This window comes from Podarcis vaucheri (genome assembly GCF_965113315.1).
Source record: "Podarcis vaucheri genome assembly, chromosome: 1".
NCBI lineage: Eukaryota > Metazoa > Chordata > Lepidosauria > Squamata > Lacertidae > Podarcis > Podarcis vaucheri.
The window spans coordinates 123,524,954-123,546,068 of NC_138759.1; the positions used below are offsets into that span (position 1 = coordinate 123,524,954).

Genomic DNA, 21,115 nt, shown 5'->3' on the forward strand with positions numbered 1-21,115 from the left:
TGTAGAGGAACACAGGTGCTGTGTTACCCACATCTCGCTTTATTGTCCTTTTCAAGTCATTGGGCATGTTCACCTAAACCCGTTGAGTGCTCTCACGCAGGGCTGAATTAATCAGTGCGCTAAACAGAGGCGCCGAGTTCTGCCTGACATTAGAGGGGATCGTCCTGTGCGTGTGATGTCACACGTGCGACACACCAGCCGGGCCCTCCACCACCATGGGGAGGCCTGGTGGGGCCCTCTGCCAACATGGGGAGGCTGGGCAGGGCCCCTCAAGATTGGGGGGAGCTCAGCCCCATCCCCACATACTTTGGGGGTGGCGTGTCCTCAGAGTTGGCGTGTATGGTGCTAAATGCATAGCAGGGGTGGCATGCTGTGGAACGCAGGCCAAATTTGACCTGCCAAGTGATTTCCCCTAAACTATACCCACCTGCCCCATAGCAGGTGTGGGCCAGGCACCGACATGGCTACAAAGCAACGACTGGGACCTTAAAGTGAGCTCCCGAATGCCGTCCCCTTTGCTGGAATGTGACTTGCTAGTGCTGGGGGATGGGAGAAGCACTAAGTAATCTAGCCTGTGCCCCCTAAGTCAGTTTGCTAAATCAGATGTAGGGAGGAAAGCTAACCCATCATCAGGGCTGAACCAAGGTTCAACTGCCTCTCCAGTTTTTATTGTACGGTTTTATGCTGTAAACTCTCTCTCTCTCTCTCTGGTATATAAATATTTTTCTTTTTAAAAAACAACAACAAAACACCTCGTCCCATGTTCCATCTCCTGTACCCTGGAGATCTCTGCCTGCTCACAGAACTGGGGAAAACTGTTGTTGTCAGTCAGAGTAGGCATTACTAGTTTAGACAGACTAATGAGCCAGCACTGTACAAGACAACTTCATTAAGTTTGTAGGTTCTGCCATCCAAAACAAATACAGTTAATGGAGGGGGGGGAGTATTCCCTTTTTTATTTAAAAGGGATTTGTATTGGTAAAATGACCAGTGTAAGTTTGAGGTGCAGAGTTGTAGTTGCATGTTAACTGTTCACATTTTATTTGTACAGTGGTACCTCGGGTTAAGTACTTAATTTGTTCCGGAGGTCCGTACTTAACCTGAAACTGTTCTTAACCTGAAGCACCACTTTAGCTAATGGGGCCTCCCGCTGCTGCCGCGCCGCTGGAGCACAATTTCTGTTCTCATCCTGAAGCAAAGTTCTTAACCTGAAACACTATTTCTGGGATAGCGGAGTCTGTAACCTGAAGCGTATGTAACCCAAGGTACCACTGTAATGAATTTTACTTTCGTATAATATTCCATCCTGCCTTCAAGAACTCAGAGCATGGCATACTGGGAATCTCCCATTCTGAGAAGGAACTCAGAGACCCTTCTCTGCCTACTGGGACATCCTTTATTTTTGTATTTCTCGCTCTTTTATTTTGAGATGCCATTCATTCATTTAAACATCCTTATTCCAAAACATAATAGCTCCTTATTCTGAAACATCATAGCTCCATAGAACCTATTTGGAACGTCTTCTTTCAGAATGAATGCACTATTTCAATTGACTAGAATTGACATTTGAATCATCTTCCACAACCTGTCCAGCACTTAACAACAATGACACATATCTGAGATCTTAATCATATATGGAAATAAACACAACCTCCTCATAGATCACAACAAGTTGAAGAAGGACTGAAAGCAAAGCACTTGGATAAAGCTATAGTAGGTTTGTGGTGAGAGTTATTAAATGCAGCTCAGCTGTTCAGAAAGCTTATCTCTGTTTATTCAGCTTGTCTGCAAAACTGGGGAAAAAGCGGTCTGGTTCACAACAGGAATAGATACACTTCCTTGCGAATAAGTAGCGTTGAACTCAGTAGGAACTAGCACAGGATCAAGTTGCAAATCAAATTATAAAACTAACAACTTTTCTAGGTGGTTCTTTATTGGGCTGCTATAAGAAAATAGCTTCCCTATCATTCTTTTGTAAACTGCTTAGATTTTCTTTTATTAAGCAGTATATAAATCTTGTTAAATAAATAACGTGTACATCTTAACAAGAAAGAGGAGAGCGATTTGAATTAGAAGAAATTAGGGCACTGCACATATGGAAAATATTTGCTTCTCCTGAGGCGCTGCCAAGCCTCTCCTGAGTCTGTTTCACTGAAAAAGGGGGAAAGTCCTTATCTGTGCACACAATTGCAAATATTGCTAATAACAGCATAACTACTGTTTCTTCATTTATTTATAAAAGATGAGAAAGTAGCTATTTTATAGGACTAGCAGAGGTTTAAAATTGACTAATCTCGATGAATCCCTTTGGAAATTTGGGAAGACGTTTCCTGTGAGACACTGAAGAATTATTAATCACATTCAGGTCACATAAAGCTCATCTTTATAATAGAGATGCAGAGCAGAAAAGGAAAGGGAAACAGTGGGGCCATTGTGCGAAACGCATTGCCTTAAACAATGGTCGTTATAAACAGACAAAAGAATATTAACAGACCCAAGAATCAGCAGCATCCATAGCAATATTAATGATGGCAATATACATATAGGAATCAGCTTAGGTTTCTAGGTTATTTCCCATGCTTTTCCTCACAAAATACATACACCCTTGTGCTAATTAATTTAAACAAACAATGTAGTTTATTGTACAAAACTCACATATATGTACATTAGTAACGGATATGACCTCCGCTATTTTAAAGCAGCATTTGAATACAGTTTGGCATAGAGTCTACTAGTTTCAAACAGTCACTGTTGATTTTCAGATCCTTGAACCACACTTGAATCAGCGCCTGAATGAGCTTCTCCATAGTCGTACAGTCTACAGCACAGAAGCGACTTTTGCATATAGCCCACAAATTCTCAATGGGATTTACGTCCAGGGAATTCCCTGGCCAATCAAGTACCTGTATTTGCTGCTCTGTCATGAATTTCTTCACCACTTTCAATGTGTGACAGGGGGCAATATCCCAGTACTGTCAGGATACCTCTTTTCCAGCTCTGGAATAACCCTCTTTCGTAGAACCTCAATATATTGTGGGGAGCGCATCATTCCTTCTATTGGCTGCAGGGTTCCAACACCATAATGATTGAAATATACTCAGAGTCGCAAAGTGATTTCATGCTCTTTATTCAGCTCATAGTGGTGAGGAGGAATGAATGAATCCCCTCAAAGTATCTGCTTTATATACATTATTTACACAATGGGCTGCACATGATTGGTTAATTCTGGAATTCTACTGTAAGCCAATCAGGTTGTGGATTCACTTATATCTGGAGCATGATTGGGTGGTTCCTGCCAACCAATCATACTGCTGCATTGTTCTTGGACCAATCAGACTGCTGCATTCTGAATCCTATTGTTCTAGGACCAATCAGACTGCTGCAATTTGGATCCTATTGTTCTAGGACCAATCAGACTGCTGCAGTTTGGATCCTATTCAACTCAGTACATAACAATGATCAACTGACTTTTCGTGTTTGTTTTGAGTACAGGATTATGAGTAAGATAGAAAACATGCTTTGTTTCAATTAATTTGCACAAGGGTGTAAAGGCCAAAATTCTGAGACCAGGAGGCATAATATATATTACTGTGTCATCTCAGCTGGAGAAAGGCTCATATCAGTCTTGCTATTCTAAAAGGCTGTAGTATATAATGACCGCTTCCCGCATAAAATGGGGGGTGACCTTTGCGTGGACGCGCAGCCCCTAGATCTGGAGCGGCTCCATCAGCATAGGCTTGGCTTTGCCTTCCCTCAGGTGGGATACCTGGAGGTCTCCGCCTACCTCAGTCAGTTGTCCAATCCCACCTGGGGGAAGCGTTGCCAAGGAGATCAGGCCAGGTAGGGGAGGGATTACCTGCCCACACAATAGAGGGAGGATCTTACCTGGGAATCCTCACTTGGCTCCAGAGCTTCTCCCACCCTACCCACCCTCAGTTAATGTCTTATTTTGCAGGTTAACTTTTCTTCACAGGTTTTGCAGGTTAACTTTTATTCACAGGTATGCGGGCGCTGCTACATTAAGGTCGCTGTTAAAGGGCCGGAAAGGAATTTCCCTGCATTGGCAGGTTTCGCCTTTCCTGTAGCAAAACGTCACAACTTTGGTGGTATCAGGCCTTGGGCGTAATCCTTTAGTCCATCTTCCTCTTTGTGGCGGCGATACCAGGGTTCCCCGTTAAAGGGGTTTCTGAAGGGAGGTTTTGACCGTACGCCGAAAGGTCGTCATTGCTCTCCCCTGCGGCGGCGGCATAACGGGGGCGGCTATCTCTGCTTGAACATATGTTCTCCAGAGCCGGCCCATCCCCCACACACACTGGATAACCCTGATGCTCCCTAGGTCCCCGGCTGGGGACTGGGGAGGGAGAACGCCCAATGCCTGAGCCAAGGTCTACCCACATTTGAAATTTAATAAAGTTGTGGCCAATTTAATCCCATAGCACGTTGTCTTGAGTCGTTATTCCACATGACGAGGGGGGGACCGCGCGGGATCTGGGGACTCCGCCTGTCCACGCAATGTGTTCTAAGTAAGGCCAAATGAACAGTGTGAGACTTATTTCAGAGAAAACATGCACAGGGTTGTGTTTTAAGTTACATACATAGACTGGCTTTCAGCCTGAGAGTTCATAAGGCAGTTGAGATACAATAGGATAATTTAAAAACAGCATATGAAGTTGTTTTACACCCAGCCAGACCATAGATTCATCCATTTTTATCTATACTGACTAAGGCAAACCCTCCATGTGTACCCATTTTCCAGGGACAGTCCTGGATTTACAGCATTTGATCTCAGAATGTCCTGCTTTTCCTTAGGAGATCCCTATTTTCAGTGGAGAAATGTTGGAGGGTATGGAGTTATGTGAACCCTGAGCCAAGGAGATAAGTAACTATACAACTCTTAGAAGATGTCAGAAGGCAGCACTGTTTTTTTAAATGTTTAATGTTTTATTGTGTTTATATATATATTGGAAGCTGTCCAGATGGGTGAGTAATATTAATAATAATATTAATAATAATAGAATAGGAAAAGGTAAAGGGACCCCTGACCATTAGGCCCAGTCGTGGCCGACTCTGGGGTTGCAGCGCTCATCTCGCTTTATTGGCCGAGGGAGCCGGTGTACAGCTTCCAGGTCATGTGGCCAGCGTGACTAAGCCACTTCTGGCAAACCAGAGCAGCACATGGAAACGCCGTTTACCTTCCCGCCGGAGCAGTACTTATTTATCTACTTGCACTTTGACATGCTTTCAAACTGCTAGGTGGGCAGGAGCAGGATCCAAGCAACAGGAGCTCACCCCGTTGCAGGGATTCGAACCGCCGACCTTCTGATCGGCAAGTCCTAGGCTCTGTGGTTTAACCCACAGCGCCACCTGCGTCCCTAATAATAGAATAGGACATCCCTATTTTTGTCAGAAAAATGCTAGGGGGCTTGTCTACACTTCTGCCTAGAAAGCATTGATTTGAGCAGTTTCCCACTTGTCTCTAGGCATGGCTCAAAGCAGTTTTACCTTTTCACTGCCACTCCCCGCCCCCCAAAACCCCCACTCTTTAGCACTCAATCAAGAGATTGTTTCAACAGACAAAAATACAATACTGTAAGGGAACCCCCTGAAAGGCTCAGGACAAGTCTCTGATGAAAGTCATTTCCCCCCTTTTAATCAGCCTGCATTTATTGATATTTATTTGTTTTTAATGATGTTTTAATAGCTCTGTTGTTGATTTCATCCTAATATGTTGCATTCCACCTCCCTCGCTATGTATTTATGAATGTAGGGATTTATAGATTTAAAAATACAAAAGGAGAAACGAGGCAGCATGGACACAATTGCCAAGGAGTTCAACACTTGCAATTGCCAAGGGAGCACAGCAGGACAAACCGGCTTGACCTGTCAATCACAGGATGTTGATGTAGCAATGTGGACCCAAGTATCCCTGCCACAGCTACACACCTATCCATGATATTCCTATGCGGACTTTCAGGTCAGAGAGGAGAGTACAGAAGAATGAGGAGAAACAGGCAGAGTGTTTTTAATATTATAATCCAGATTTCCCCTTATCACAGAAAATACAAATAGTAACAATAACCTGCTATGCATCTTCAGGCACTGCCGGTGTAGAAGCTCATTCGTGCATTTTATTGAGAGGTGTGTGTTGTGACACTCCGATGAGTGTTCTCTGCCACCACTTTCGTTTGTTCCTCGCCTGAGCACAACCTAGTCATTTAGTTTCCAGCGACTCCCAATACCAAACAATACCTATCCCCACAGATTGCTGAACGCCAAAGGCACACCCAGTTTGTAGGCGCTATTGGCCTAGTTCGCACGAGATACCAAGCCAAACTAGGGCTCGCCTGGAATCCACAAAACATGCAGGCTCCGGGAGATGAACTTGCAGCTGTTTTGTTCCTCCCTGATTGTTTTTTGTTTTACTGAGTGTGTCATACAAATCCAGTTTGATCTTGGCTACAGCTTGCGGTTGGTGAGCACAGAGCTGAACTGTGAGTCTGAGTTTGGACAACACAATCTGTGTTCACACTCCCATTTACTGCGCACTCAGCGTGTTTCCAGTGGGTTTTAACCCTGTGTTCACATGATGTTCTCCAAAATGCATCTGCACCCTGTAATTGTTGTGAAATACTGCTGCACAATGCACTGTTTTTCACACCAGCTTCACACAGAGTGCTGTGTTGCGCTTCACCTCAGGTGCCAAAATGTCTTGGACTGGCCCGAGATTGGAGTCTTCCTAATTTGTCTGCAGCCAAGGCATGAGCACTTTTGTATGAGGATACAGGCACCCCCACCCTGTCAATGCCCCCTGGTGCGTATACAAACTGAAACAGCATCTGACACTAATTTGTGTTAATGTGAACAGCTGGGGGGGGGGTAGGGTTAAGTGCTGTGAAACCGGTAAAAAAACAACTTCGCTGCACTTTAAGCTGGTAATGTGAACACGCCTTAAGCCAAACTTTGGCTTAGCTCAGTGTGTCATGGGACAAAAAAGGACCAAGGAAGAACATAAGGACTGCAAACACCTCTCCGGGAGCCTGCATGTTTGTGCAGTCCTGGTAGACATGGTTTGGCTTACGTAAGAGGGCCTTCTGGTGGTTCCCTCACTGCGAGAAGTACAGTGGTACCTCTGGATGCGAACGGGATCCATTCCGGAGCCCTGTTCGCATCCTGAAGCGAACACAACCCGCGTCTGAGCATGTGCGGGTCGCAATTCGCCGCTTCTGCACATGCGCGTGACGTCATTTTGAGCGTCTACACATGCGCAAGCGGCAAAACCCAGAAGTAATGGCTCCATTACTTCTGGGTCACCGCGGAGCACAACCCGAAAATGCTCAACTTCAACACAAGGTATGACTGTAAAGCTACAGGGAACCAGGCAGAGGGCTTTCTCGGTAGTGATGCCCGTCCTTTGGGACGCCCTTCCATTAGATGTCAAGGAAATAAACAACTATCTGGCTTTTAGAAGACATCTGAAGGCAGCCCTGTTTAGGGAAGTTTTAAATGTCTGGTGTTTTATCACATTTTTAATATTATTATTAGTATTCTGTTGGGAGCCACCCAGAGTGGCTGGGGAAACCAAGCCAGATGGGCAGGGTATAAATTATTATTATTTTTATCATATTACAGAGTTGTGTGAATCATGCCATCCTCTCAAGATCTCTACATGGTAAGTGTGGGGGATTATCTTGGAGGTTGTAATCAGGCTTGATTTTTTAAAAAGTACTGAAGACCTTTGCAGGACTTACTTATAGCATCCTGATTACCTATTTGCTTGCACAAAGCTTGCATGGAGGTTAGATTGTCCAATGAAAATAGGGACGTCCTAAGGAAAAGTAAGGGACACGGGTGGTGCTGTGGGTTAAACCACAGAGCCTAGGACTTGCCAGTCAGATGGTCCGCGGTTCGAATCCCCGCGACGGAGTGAGCTCCTGTTCCTCAGTCCCTGCTCCTTCCAACCTAGCAGTTCGAAAGTACGTCAAAGTGCAAGTAGATAAATAGGTACCGCTCCGGCAGGAAGGTAAACTGAGTTTCCGTGCGCTTCTCTGGTTCGCCAGAAGCGGCTTAGTCATGCTGGCCACATGACCCGCAAGCTGTACGCCGGCTCCCTCGGCCAATAAAGCGAGATGAGTGCCACAACCCCAGAGTTGGTCATGACTGGACCTAATGGTCAGGGGTCCCTTTACCCTTTACCTTAAGGAAAGGCAGGATACTCTGGGATCAAATCGGAAACCAGGCAGGCTTCTGTAAATCTGGGACTGTCCCTGGAAAATAGGGCAGTTGGGGGTGTCTGTGTCTGTAAGCACCCTAATGGAGACCCCCTTTCCAAGCTGTTGCTCTCTTGCCCCAATTTCTTCTCATAACTAATGTCCAGAACTTTGATCTGCCCTTCATGAATGTTAATGATAGCAAGCAGGCAGCGCATACTTGATTGTTCCTGTATCCTGACCTGACTCACATGTTGTAAATGAAGGAACAGCTTCCCCTCAGCCTTTCTGGGGCATGGGGCAGTGTGCAGCCGAAGCACTTGAGAAGCTACTTTATGAGGAGGACACAGAGGAAGGTAGGAGCATGGCGTTATTGAAATGCCCTACTTCTCACGCCCAAGCAATGGAAAATTTAAAGCGCTGCTTTTTGTGCTGTAGTAAATTGTCTCAGTCTTTGGTGAAGTATGTCTTGGTTTGATGGTAAGTTACCTAGATAATCACATTGTTCTGTTTATGCAGACAGATTCAGGCTACATTGCAGTATTCAGCTTGAAGAAGAAGAAAACTGCTCATACAATCAGTCTGCTCCATACATCCTGCTGTCCTATTCATCAGTGTCAGTTCCTACTTGTCTCTGGTAAACCACTGTATCTTTTTCATTGTAGTAGTAGTAGTAGTAGTAGTAGTAGTAGTAATACAGTGGTACCTCTGGATACGAATGGGGTCCGTTCCAGAGCCCCGTTCGCATCCTGAAGTAAACGTAAGACGCGGCTGCGCATGCGCGTTTTGCCGCTTCCACGCATGCGCATGACATTATTTTGAGCATCTGTGCATGCGCAAGCAGCAAAACCCGGAAGTAACGTGCTCTGTTACTTCTGGGTCACCGCAGAGCGCAACCTGAAAATACTTAACTTGAAGCTACTTCAACCCGGGGTATGACTGTAATAATCATAATATATCATCATCATCATTATTTATACCCCGCCCATCTGGCTGGGTTTCCCCAGCCACTCTGGGCGGCTCCCAACAGAATATTAAAAACACAATTGTTGTGTTGTGAAATCCCACTGTTCAATGCATGGTTATTCAAACCACCTTCATACCAACTGGAGCAGGTCCGGCCCACCCATGAGACAAGGTGAGGCAACTGCCTCAGACAGCAGGATCTACAAGGGCAGCAGATCCCAATATATATATCTTTCTTTTTTTAAAAAGTGAGGTCTCTACAAGACAAAACATGCAATCTCTGTAAACATTGCTGAATGGGTGTCAGAGAGCCTAGGATAACTACAACCAGATCTTTTTGGGTGTTGTGCCTGGAAAAGTGCTTTTTAAAAGGGGGGGGACTGGGGTGCAAAATGGCCACCGTGCTCTTGCGATAAAAAAGCGAGAAGATGGTGTCTCAGGTCTTGGCTTCAAAGTGTTGGAGGGTATGAGATTTGGGGGTGCGATTCCCCCCACACCTGGTGCTGAAGTAACTTCAAAGCAACCCATTACAATCCATTGCGGCCTAACAGGATGGCCCCTCTGGAATTTGTCACACGCATACACACCTAAACATAAATTTGTAAATCTGTCTGTGCTTTGCTACCCAGAGTTGAAATTCATGACTTTCCACATAACTCTTTTTGCACGCATGCAGTACTGTACAGCAGTATATGCAGGTCAGGGCAAAAAATAAAGAAATAGGAGGGCACATTCTGCTGAGGCAGCCTTTCTCAACTTGTGGGTCCCCAGATGTTGTTGTACTACAACTCCCATCACCCCTAGCTAGCAAAGCCAGAGCTCAGGGATGATGGGAGTTGTAGTCCAACAACATCTGGGAGACCCACAGGTTGAGAACCGCTGTGAGGGACAAACTTTGTTCCACATGCTAAATTTCTGAAAGAGAGGAAAGAAAGATTAGGTGGCGGGGAGGAGGGCAAGCCTTGTGGGGACCTACTTCTCTCCCCCACCTTCCTCTCTCAAATACCATGCAGATAACTATGTTCATAATGGGGGTTTCTAATTGGCAGAAATGACTGGCAGAATCCGAGACCAGGGAGAAGAGATAGTGAAAGAAGACTGGAAGAAATTTAAAGACTATTTACAGAAATATTTTAAAATTAATGAATGTTAGAAGGATGTTGGATAGAAACTAAGGGGTTTCCAGCTGTAATGCTTTAGGAGATACGAAAAAAAAGGTTTACAAATGGGTAAAAGCTTAATGGTAAGGATTTGCTGAACTAACAAATTGAAGTGGAATACAAAGAAGGGAGGTATGAGGAGGTCTGGGGAAATATGTGTAAGGAAGATATGTTATGGGAAATTATTTGTTTTTAAACTGTTTTTATGTTGTATTTTGTTTTTTGTTTCTTTTTATTTTTCATTTTCATTGTTACATTTAAAAAAAAACTTTAATAGATATCTTTTAAAAAAACATAATGGGGGCTTCTGGGCTACACTGGCACAAAACTGCTTGATTCTGGAGCCCCAGAACTTGTTGATTTCTGAGGGACGGGCCCCAGTGTTGCAGCTCTGCAGATGAGAACTGGAAGCGACGACACGAAATCCTTGCCCTGGTTTGCTCCTCCTTGGGGGCAGGATGAGGAGAGATAGGAGGTGGAGGGGGGAGAGAAAGGAAAGAAGCGAGAAGGGGTTTCTCCAGCCAAGTCAGGAGCTGGGATGGGCATTTGGAGAGGATTCCTAACTTGGCAGAAAGAGAGAGCGGCGGGAGAGGGAAAGAAGCAGCAAAATGGATATACAGGACAAACTGCATCCTGTATTTGACTCAGTACAGGACATAGCACTTTACATTGAAATACGGGACAATCCTATAATATACAGGACAGGTGGCAACCCTATAGTCCCTGTTGTATTACCAACACCTGTATGAAACCTGGATGAGTAACGATGGTTTAACACGCTATGGTCCTGAAATTATACCCACAGAAGGGGGACAGGGCGACTTAATAGCACAGGTGCACACGTGTTGCATTGACTCATATCCTACTTAAATGGAGGGTGTGTACGGCCGCCTTAAGGCTCAAGGCCTAGAAAGGAGAAACCGCTTTGCTTCAACATTGCCCTGTAGCTCAGGGAACTCTGCTTGGTTATATATCGTATTTAAATAAAAAGAAGACCATTAGCTTATCATGGCTGTTTGAGGTGTGGTGATTTATGACGTTTAGTCACTCATTAGAAATGCATTTATTTTAAAGACTTTCCAACCTTCCCTCTGCACTCGGAACTGTTGGAAACATCAATAAATGTGGGAATGGGAGAGACGTTAAACGACTTCTTCTCAGGTCCAGAGTCTTCGTTCCGCTTGCGGTTTGGTCATTTTTATCAGCGATGATTTATCCATTAATACACATGGGTGATGTTTATTGCCGCATGGGCGAAGAATAATGACTTGAGAAATTATACTTGGCTCTGTCACTCCGTGGGCAACCTTTGTCATGTTTCAGCAGCAAAACAATCCAAATACGGTAAGCCGCTGTCACAGCACGGCACATAATTGTGCCGAACACTGACTTGGATTGATATTTCTTCCCTCAGATGCTGGTTCCATCACCTCCAAGTCCTCTGAGGTAACCGGGGAGTGTGCAGCCACTGAATCTTCAATTCTGTTCTCTTTGCCAACCTTCTTGTCCCACACAGGTTTCTACTTCCACATCCTCACCCCCAAACACACAGGGGAGTAGAATGGATGAAGGCACAGGAGGACAGGATGGGCAAATTTGCCCCACTTCCTTGGTACATGAGAAAGGGCCTGCCACATTGAAGGCATAGTCCCTGGTGGACACCATCCAAACCTCAGGGGCATCAGGGTTCATGAAAAGTAACCCAGCAGATCTTGCTGATCAAGTCAGAGCATAGGGAACCAGGGTTCCGGTTGTTTATGGCTTTGTACATAGCATCTGACATTGAAATACAGGACAATCCTGTATTCTACTATTGTTGTTGTTTAGTCGTTTAGTTGTGTCCGACTCTTAGTGATCCCATGGAACAGAGCACGCCAGGCACTCCTGTCTTCCACTGCCCCCCGCAGTTTGGTCAAACTCATGCTGGTAGCTTCGAAAACACTGTCCAACCATCTCGTCCTCTGTCGTCCCCTTCTCCTTGTGCCCTCCATCTTCCCCAACATCAGGGTCTTTTCCAGGGAGTCTTCTCTTCTCATGAGGTGGCCAAAGTATTGGAGCCTCAGCTTCAGGATCTGTCCTTCCAGTGAGCACTCAGGGCTGATTTCCTTAAGAATGGAGAGGTTTGATCTTCTTGCAGCCCGTGGGACTCTCAAGAGTCTCCTCCAGCACCATAATTCAAAAGCATCAATTCTTCGGCAATCAGCCTTCTTTATGGTCCAGTTCTCACTTCCATACATCACTACTGGGAAAACCATAGCTTTAACTATACGGACCTTTGTTGGCAAGGTGATGTCTCTGCTTTTTAAGATGCTGTCTAGGTTTGTCATTGCTTTTCTCCCTAGATTCTACTATTACTACTACTAATTTATTTATACCCCACCCATCTGGCTGGGTTTCCCCGGCCACTCTGGGCGGCTTCCAACAAAAGATTAAAACTACATTAACACATCAGTCATTAAAAACTTCCCTAAACAGGGCTGCCTTCAGATGTCTTCTAAACGTCAGATGGTTGCTTATTTCTTTGACATCTGATGGGAGGGTGTTCCACAGGGCGGGCGCCACTACCAAGAAGGCCCTCTGCCTGGTTCCCTGTAACTTGGTTTCTCACCGAAGGCCCTCGGCGCTGGACCTCACTGTCTGGGCTGAACGATGGGGGTGGAGACTCTCCTTCAGGTATATAAATAGAATAAAATAAAGCCTTGAACTTGGACAAACTGCAAATCGGCAATCAGTTATATTTATTGTTACAGATTTTCAGCCTTATGATAAGTCAGGGAGATGGAGCCCATCTTGGACAGCAGATTTAGCGTACCATTAAAGGACAAGTGGTCAGTTGTTTAATTGTTTTGTTTATTCATACCACTAAGCAGGATGCCATTAGGGTTTTATTTTTATTTTCCCCACAGGCACCAAAACATCCTCAGGATATGAAACCTCACTATAAGATAAAGCCAGCCGCCTTGTACCAGGTCAGAACATTTGTTCATCTAGCACAACAGTCTTTACAGAACTGACAGCAGCTCTTCAGACAGCCCTACCTGGACCCAGAGATGTCGACCTGAAGATGCTGAATATAAGACTTGAGACCTTTTCCGTTGCAATTTAGATGCTCTAGTGTTGAGGTTCTACAGGCCCGTTCTTAATGTGGTTCAACATACGGCCCCGAAGTCTTTGCTTTCTCTGTTTTGCCCGAGGTTTAAATGTCTGAGTCAAGTGCTTAAATGGTAAAGTAAGGTCCATTATAGAATTTAAAACGAATTAAAGTCCTTCCTATCAGAAAGGCAAATAATCCCTTGCAAATGTGGCATGGAAACTTGTTTCTTTGCTGAGATGTTTTCTTCCGCTTGACTCAAAGACATAGATGTGTTGTTGTGAAGTTGATTTTAGCAGATCAACAACTAGTCACTGAATGATGCACTTTTCAGCTCTTAACGATATTAGATTTATTTGCAAAGCTCCTGTAGCCTGAGAGAAAATAAAATCTAAACAGTCAGTCATCTACACTTAATTCCAGTTGTGAATAACATTGTCAGAAAACCACAAAGGGTATAAATTAATCATGCTATTTGTCTTGCTCTGATTGCATAATTTCAGCGACCTGGTTCAATGTTGAACTAGAAAACTACCAGCTTTCAAAATATGTATTTTAACTTTTTGACTGCTTTGAGTGACTCTTGAAAGTATTTGCTAAGCTTTTAGATCTAAATATCATTTTCTAATTTGCAACAGAAAAGGAATTGTGTAGCTGTGTGAAAATCATCTGAAATTCATTTGATTTGTTTTCTTTGATGCTTTACATGCCATTTTTGTTTTATTTCTGTATGCTGTTTGTTCACTAAAGCTGGGGGGTTACAATCCATTAAATGACAGCTGTCTGCTTAATAAAGCAGAACCCAGCCTTATTTCACATCCTTTTTAGTATGCTTGTTATTGCTATTTATGCTGCAAGAAGTGCTTTAAAAAAACAAAAACATAAATTTTAAACATAACGATTTTAACTGTTTACAATAGTTTTTAAGATAAATTATAAATTTCCCCCATTCCTTATTAAAATTTTGGTCTTCCTGATTTCTGGTTCTTCCGGTCATTCTAGCCGTTTCGGCATACAGTGGTGCCCCACAAGACGAATGCCTCGCAAGACGGAAAACTCGCTAGACGAAAGAGTTTTCCGTTTTGGAGGTGCTTCGCAAAACGAATTTCCTATGGGCTTGCTTTGCAAGACGACAATGTCTTGGGAGTTCCTCTGGTTCCCCCCCCCCTTTTTTCTAAGCCGCTAAGCCACTTATCAGCTGATCCGATCAGCAGATAAGCTGCTAAAAGCCGCTAATAGCGCTAATCCGCTAATTCTTCAATGGGCTTGCTTTGCAAGACGAAAAAACCGCTAGACGAAGAGAATCACAGAACGGATTCTTTTCGTCTTGCGAGGCACCACTGTAATCCATCAACTTGATCTGCCGTTCTTCTTTGGTAGCGACTTTATCTTATTTCCATCTCCGAGCTAATTACATCCGTGCAGCCGTGGTCACATACATAAATAGTCTTTTCTGCTCCCCTAGGATTTCGGCCCCTAGAATTCCTAAAAGAAAGGCTTCAGGTTTTTTTAGAAACAGAAAGGCAAGGTAAATAATAATAAATATGTCAAGTTTCCAGTTTCATAAAAGCAAATTAAAAAATGGAAATACCCCCTTACACGGGGGTTCTGTTCCTGGCTGTTGCAGACGTCAGCTCTGTCCCTAATAACCGAGAAGAAACTATCTAGCTGGTTGTGGCTAGGTTTCTTTCTATAAAAAGTGCAACCATCTGTACTGATATAACCTTTGTGCTATATCAGTTAATTTGGATATGCAGAAGATATTAAAAATAAATTTAAGGAGCTGCAGAAAGAGGGCGAAGGAAGTCAAGTTTTGAAATGTCAGAATGATTGTAAAATTAGTGAAATGTATAAACCTGAAAAATAATAAAATATTAAAAATCGAGACATTAAAAAAACCAACCCATTACGTTGTAATGTTGAAATAACCACTGGTGATACTAAATGTTTTCATCATATAAAACCAGTGCAGGAAAAACATCATGCCATGCTTAATAATATATGGATCCATAATGGGACCACCCATAAAAAGGGAGGTATCAAGTGGGAGCCAGTATGGTGTAGTGGTTAAGAGCGGTAGTCTCGTTATCTGGGGAACCGGGTTCGCGTCTCCGCTCCTCCACGTGCAGCTGCTGGGTGACCTTGGGCCAGTCACACTTCTTTGAAGTCTCTCAGCCCCACTCACGTCACAGAGTGTTTGTTGTGGGGGAGGAAGGGAAAGGAGAATGTTAGCCGCTTTGAGACTCCTTAAAAGGGAGTGAAAGGCGGGATATCAAATCCAAACTCTTCTTAAGGAAACCCTTAGATTTTCAGAATAGTGTTGCACGCCACCACAATATCTGAGTGGGGCAAGATTCCAGGTGTTCCAGGTGCTTACCCATAGTTTATGTTTCCTTTTGGAAATGAGGCAAAGCAGAGACTGTGGTGTCTTTATGATATATGGTTTATATACACACATATACATCCTGAGCCCATGATGAAGGGGTTGACAGCATCAACACCCAAAATGGTCTTGTTTCTCCAATAGCTGCAGCCTTAGATTCAGATATAAGTCAACCATCTTGTTCTGACCCTCTTTCCAGCTTGCTGCCCTTTACCAGCCTGCAACCTTTTTCCCTCTAGGTCACATCACAGCCAACCTTAAAGACATTAATTCAAGCTCTGGCTTTGTCTTCTAACTAATTCTCAGTTGATTTGTCGTCTGCCACAGGGTCTTTGATTTCTCAGTGACTCATTACCTTTCCTTTGTTCTTGTAATGGCGCATTTCCCTGCACATGGAAAGCTGGGTCTAGCATCCAGTTTAACTCCCCAAGCCTTCTAAATTGTAACACCTACTGGACCCAGGAATTTAGGGGAGTCTGGCACCCACAAACTCATAGCAGTGAAAAAAAGTCCCATCCCACTGCCAAAAAAAACCCATTCGAAAGAGGATTGAGCTCAGTCCCCACAGAATGTTGACTGACAGTTGAGGGAAGGAAACAGAAAACCAGAGGGTGGAGGAAGAATGGACTGGGTTGGCAGAATCCTGAACAGGGGTTAATTATGCTGCATTGCAACACTTAAAACTTCATGTTGTTAAGTTTAATAATAATAATAATAATAATAATAATAATAATAATAATAATAATTTATTATTTATACCCCGCCCATCTGGCTGGGCCTCCCCAGCCACTCTGGGCGGCTTCCATAAAACCCAAAAATACAATAAAATATCACACGTTAAAAACTTCCCTGAACAGGGCTGCCTTAAGATGTCTTTTAAAAATAAGATAGCTGCTTATTTCCTTGACATCTGCTGGAAGGGCGTTCCACAGGGCGGGCGCCACTACCGAGAAGGCCCTCTGCCTGGTTCCCTGTAGCTTTGCTTCTCGCAATGAGGGAACCGCCAGAAGGCCCTCGGTGCTGGACCTCAGCGTCCGGGCAGAATGATGGGGGTGGAGACGCTCCTTCAGGTATACTGGACTGAGGCCATTTAGGGCTTTAAAGGTCAGCACCAACACTTTGAATTGTGCTCGGAAACGTACTGGGAGCCAATGCAGGTCTTTCAAGACCGGTGTTATATGGTCTCGGCGGCCGCTCCCAGTCACCAGTCTAGCTGCCGCATTCTGGATTAGTTGTAGTTTCTGAGTCACCTTCAAAGGTAGCCCCACGTAGAGTGCATTGCAGTAGTCCAAGCGGGAGATAACCAGAGCATGCACCACTCTGGCGAGACAGTCCGCAGGCAGATAGGGTCTCAGCCTACGTACCAGATGGAGCTGGTAAACAGCTGCCCTGGACACAGATTTGACCTGTGCCTCCATGGACAGCTGTGAGTCCAAAATGACTCCCAGGCTGCGCACCTGGTCCTTCAGGGGCACAGTTACCCCATTCAGGACCAGGGAATCCTCCACACCTGCCCGCCTCCTGTCCCCCAAAAACAGTACTTCTGTCTTGTCAGGATTCAACCTCAATCTGTTAGCGATACTTTGGAGTGTTGATGGAGTGGTTTTTATGCAGGTGTTATTGGACTTTTACAAGTGGTATGTTGCCTCCAAGAATGTAGTCTACTGACATTCCAGGAATCATGTTGAATAATCATTAGTTCTCAGTATACACACACACACGTATATATATTACCATTAATGTGCAGGGAACTGTACAGCTTAACAACAAAAGACAGATCCTTTTTCTGAGGAATACTCTCTCTCACACACAACATATATAGCTCTCTTTTTCAGTGCAATCAAACTCTATTGATGCACAGATGCTAGAACTCCCCAAAAAGGGGATATGCAGCAAGTTTCAGGGCTATGCTGCAAATAAGTAGTTACCGTACTTGCTAAAAAGAAAACCAAGATGTGTTTGATTTGGGGACAGTTTCGCTGCCACCCTTGAAGCCCCACCCATCCATCATGGCTTTGTTGCAAAGATCTCCAAGAATTTCAAGCCCAGCTTTAAGAGCTAAAATCTGACCAAATGACCACACACAAAAAACACTATTAGAGAAAAGAAACGGGTCAAGTATTCTACCTGAAGTATGGGTTACACGGGTGAAGAGGCAAACGATTTAGAGGCTGCGTGTTTTCCTTTAGGGGAAGAGAGGAGAAGCAGAACTTATCCACCCTGCGTCAGAAAAAAATCTCAAAAGCTTTCCTGTTTTTAGGTATGCCTGCGCACAGCTCTAAAGCTGACAGCCTGGCATGATCCCAAGGCGTCCACTAGACGGCACTGCACACTTGTATTAAGAGACGGCTAGGGATTCCTGAGCTAACTTTTCAAGTGGTTGGAAAAGGGACTTCTGCTAGGTAATTATCCCACTCCCCAAATGCTGATGAAGAGAATGCCATTAAAATCAATTAGGTACTTTAGTAGTCCTAGTCTCTTTAATGATTCTTGACATTTGTAAAGGGACCCCCAAGGGAATCTTTTGTGGAACTGCACACATGTTGAAACACAACAGCTGCCTATTTGTAATTTCCAGGGGGAAAATTAAAAACCGTTTTCTTCTGACAAACTTTTTCAGCAGGATTGGGGAGGAAAGAGTCTTTGCCTTGGGCGCTTATTTGTATTATTCCTAAACTTATCTTTAGGTGTTTTATTTTATGGTTGTAAATTGCCTCGAAATGTATATTGAAGTGCGATTTATTCATATTCCAAACCTCGCTCTCTTTCAAGCCTGTGTTTGGCTGTACCATTTCAGACCACAGGGACATGCAAGATGCTTCACACAGAATTCTAGGTGTCAGGGAGAAGGGTTGTTGCTTAGCCTGGAGGTTCAAAATACTGTTCGTACTTTATCTTTGAATTATGCTGGCTACCTTCACCGAACAAAACACCCCACCCGCCACAACGCGTTGCGTTGCTCAAGCCTCGGGGTGGTCAGATTAAGCCTCTTCCAACCCTACGATTCCACAGCGGCTGTTTGGGATTTGCAGCCCCTACCCACCCAAAAGAGTCCCTCGCACGAAAGCACGCCGAGGCTAGCGCAAGAAACGAATCCGTTTTAAAAAGCGAAATCTACACGCAACTGATGGACTACATGGAACTAGCTGAAATGACTGGCAGAATCCGGGACCTGGGAGAAGAGGCAGTGGAAGAGGACTGGAAAAAATTTAAGGACTATCTACAAAAACATTATAAGTTATTTGAATGTTGAGAATTTGCTAAGTTTTGGGAAAAACATGCTTCAGTATTGAAATATGAAAACGATGGAAATCAAGTTATGACTGTGAAAAGTTTAAATTCTAGAGTATATAAATTAGAGGAAAGCACAAAAACACATGAAACAAGGTATCAATTTGCTGTTTAGATTTATTGTAAAGAAAGCAGGGGATGGAAGATGTGGGGAAGTCCAGTTGATTATGAAAAAAGATTCTGAAAAGTGATTTTTTATTTATTTAATCTTTCTTTTTCTTTCTGTAAAACCGCTTTTGCTGTGTTATTGAAGATGTATTCTGACCTTGGAAAAAAGCAATAAAAATATTATTAAAAAATAAAAATAAAAAGCGAAATCTGGAGCGAAGCAGCGTTAGCCACCGATTTGCATGCAAAAACGCGCCGGGGTTTGTTCCAATAGGAAAAGCAACCCAATGCAAACGGCAGCCTGCAAGCCGGCCACATTGCAGGCCGGGATTCCTTGCAATCATCTAATCTAAAGCGAAATCTGGAGTGCTGCAGCCTTAGCCACCGATTTGCATGCAAAAACGTGCCGGGGTTTGTTCCAGAGGGAAAAGCAACCCAGTGTAAACGGCAGCCTGCAAACCGGCCACATTGCAGGCCGGGATTCCCGGCAATCATCCATCTAAAAGTCTTATAAACTGGTCCCCTCCCCAACCAGCCTGCCACTTCCTAACTGCGTTCCGTGCGTAAAAGCGCAACGACCCTTTGCAGTCCTTCCTTCCGTTTGCATATTTTCTCCCTCTCTTGAGCCGATTTAAGCCGTCTCCATAGGTTCTCCAACACGCCCGTCATCCCTCCGACCCAATCGGAAGAACCACCGCGATGGACCCACCCTGCTTCCGAGCCCAAGGAGAGAAGCGCGTCACTGTGGGCGGAGAGGGTCGTTGGATGGCGGAAGAAGAGGAGCGCCGGGTACGCTGCACGTGTGAAATGTAAGGTGCCCGTGGGGAAACCCTAGGGAGGTCTCAGGCAACCCTGAGCTCGTTGGATCAGATTCTGAGTTCAAGTGGGACTTGTCCCCTAGTTCACTGGGCGCAGCAGGTTTGCAGCCATAGACATCAGAATCATTTGATATTGTGATGGCTGCTGCCTCGCAACGCTCCACTCATCTGCCAAAGGCATGCGGGTTTTCCAGTGGGTTGCCCCAGTTCTGCCTCCTGAGGCAGCCGCTTCAGTGTGCCTCATGGGAGGGCCGGCCCTGTGATGGAGTCTGGAAGCGATCCGGAGTTTTAGCCTGGGAGGGGAGGTGGAAAATGGATATTCAACCTGAAGGACTGTCTCCATCCCCATCATGCAGCTTGGTCACTGAAGCCCACCTCCATCCCCAGACACTGAGGTCCACCTCCGAGGGCCTTCTGGCGGTCCCCTCACTAGGAGAAGTGAAGCTACAGGGAATCAGGTGGAAGGGCCTCCTTGGTAGTGGCACCCATCCTGGGGAACACCCTCCCATCAGATGTCAAGGAAATAAATAACTATACAACTTTTAGAAGACGTCTGAAGGCAGGGTTTTCAACAGTGGATGTTTTATTGTGTTTTTAATATTTCATTGGGAGCCGCCCAGAGTGGCTGGGGCATCTCAGTCAGATGGGCAGCATATAAATCATAAAATTATTATTATTCAGAGAGCTGCATTCCCTTACTTTCCACCATGTGCAAAAACGGTGTCATTTTCCACAGATCCAGCTTGTATAAATTGACTGAGCTGGGGCGGGTCTCTTTTTGAATGTAAGAAAGGGAGCCTTAACCCATTTCCACCATAAGCAGAAGTCTTCCTGCTTAATATCAGCAACAGACTTTGGGCTTTCAGCAACACCCTGTGCGATGCCAAAATTTGGTGCCCCCTGCCCTCACTTTCTCTTCTACATTATTGTCGCGGTGCTTCCCCCCCCCCCCCGGCTTGGTACCCAGTGCGGGTGAACCATTCACTCCCCCCTAAATCTGCCTCTGTTAATCTAGTGCAGAATTCCCCAAACGTGGGCCTCTAGCTGTCTTTTGGACTATAACTCCCATCATCCCTAGATAGGATCAGGGA

At 44.7% G+C, this 21,115-nt stretch overlaps 2 long non-coding RNA genes across 2 annotated transcripts; both read left to right on the forward strand.

The window, feature by feature from the left end:
* Positions 1-7,633: 7,633 nt before the first annotated feature.
* Positions 7,634-14,209, forward strand: LOC309539965. Its single transcript, XR_014223031.1, has 3 exons — positions 7,634-7,669; positions 8,727-8,844; positions 13,240-14,209. It is a non-coding gene; the product is annotated as an uncharacterized lncRNA (long non-coding RNA).
* A 165-nt stretch (positions 14,210-14,374) lies between these two features.
* On the forward strand, positions 14,375-16,502 carry LOC309525579. Its single transcript, XR_014216438.1, has 3 exons — positions 14,375-14,428; positions 14,759-15,477; positions 15,719-16,502. It is a non-coding gene; the product is annotated as an uncharacterized lncRNA (long non-coding RNA).
* The last annotated feature ends 4,613 nt before the right edge of the window (positions 16,503-21,115 follow it).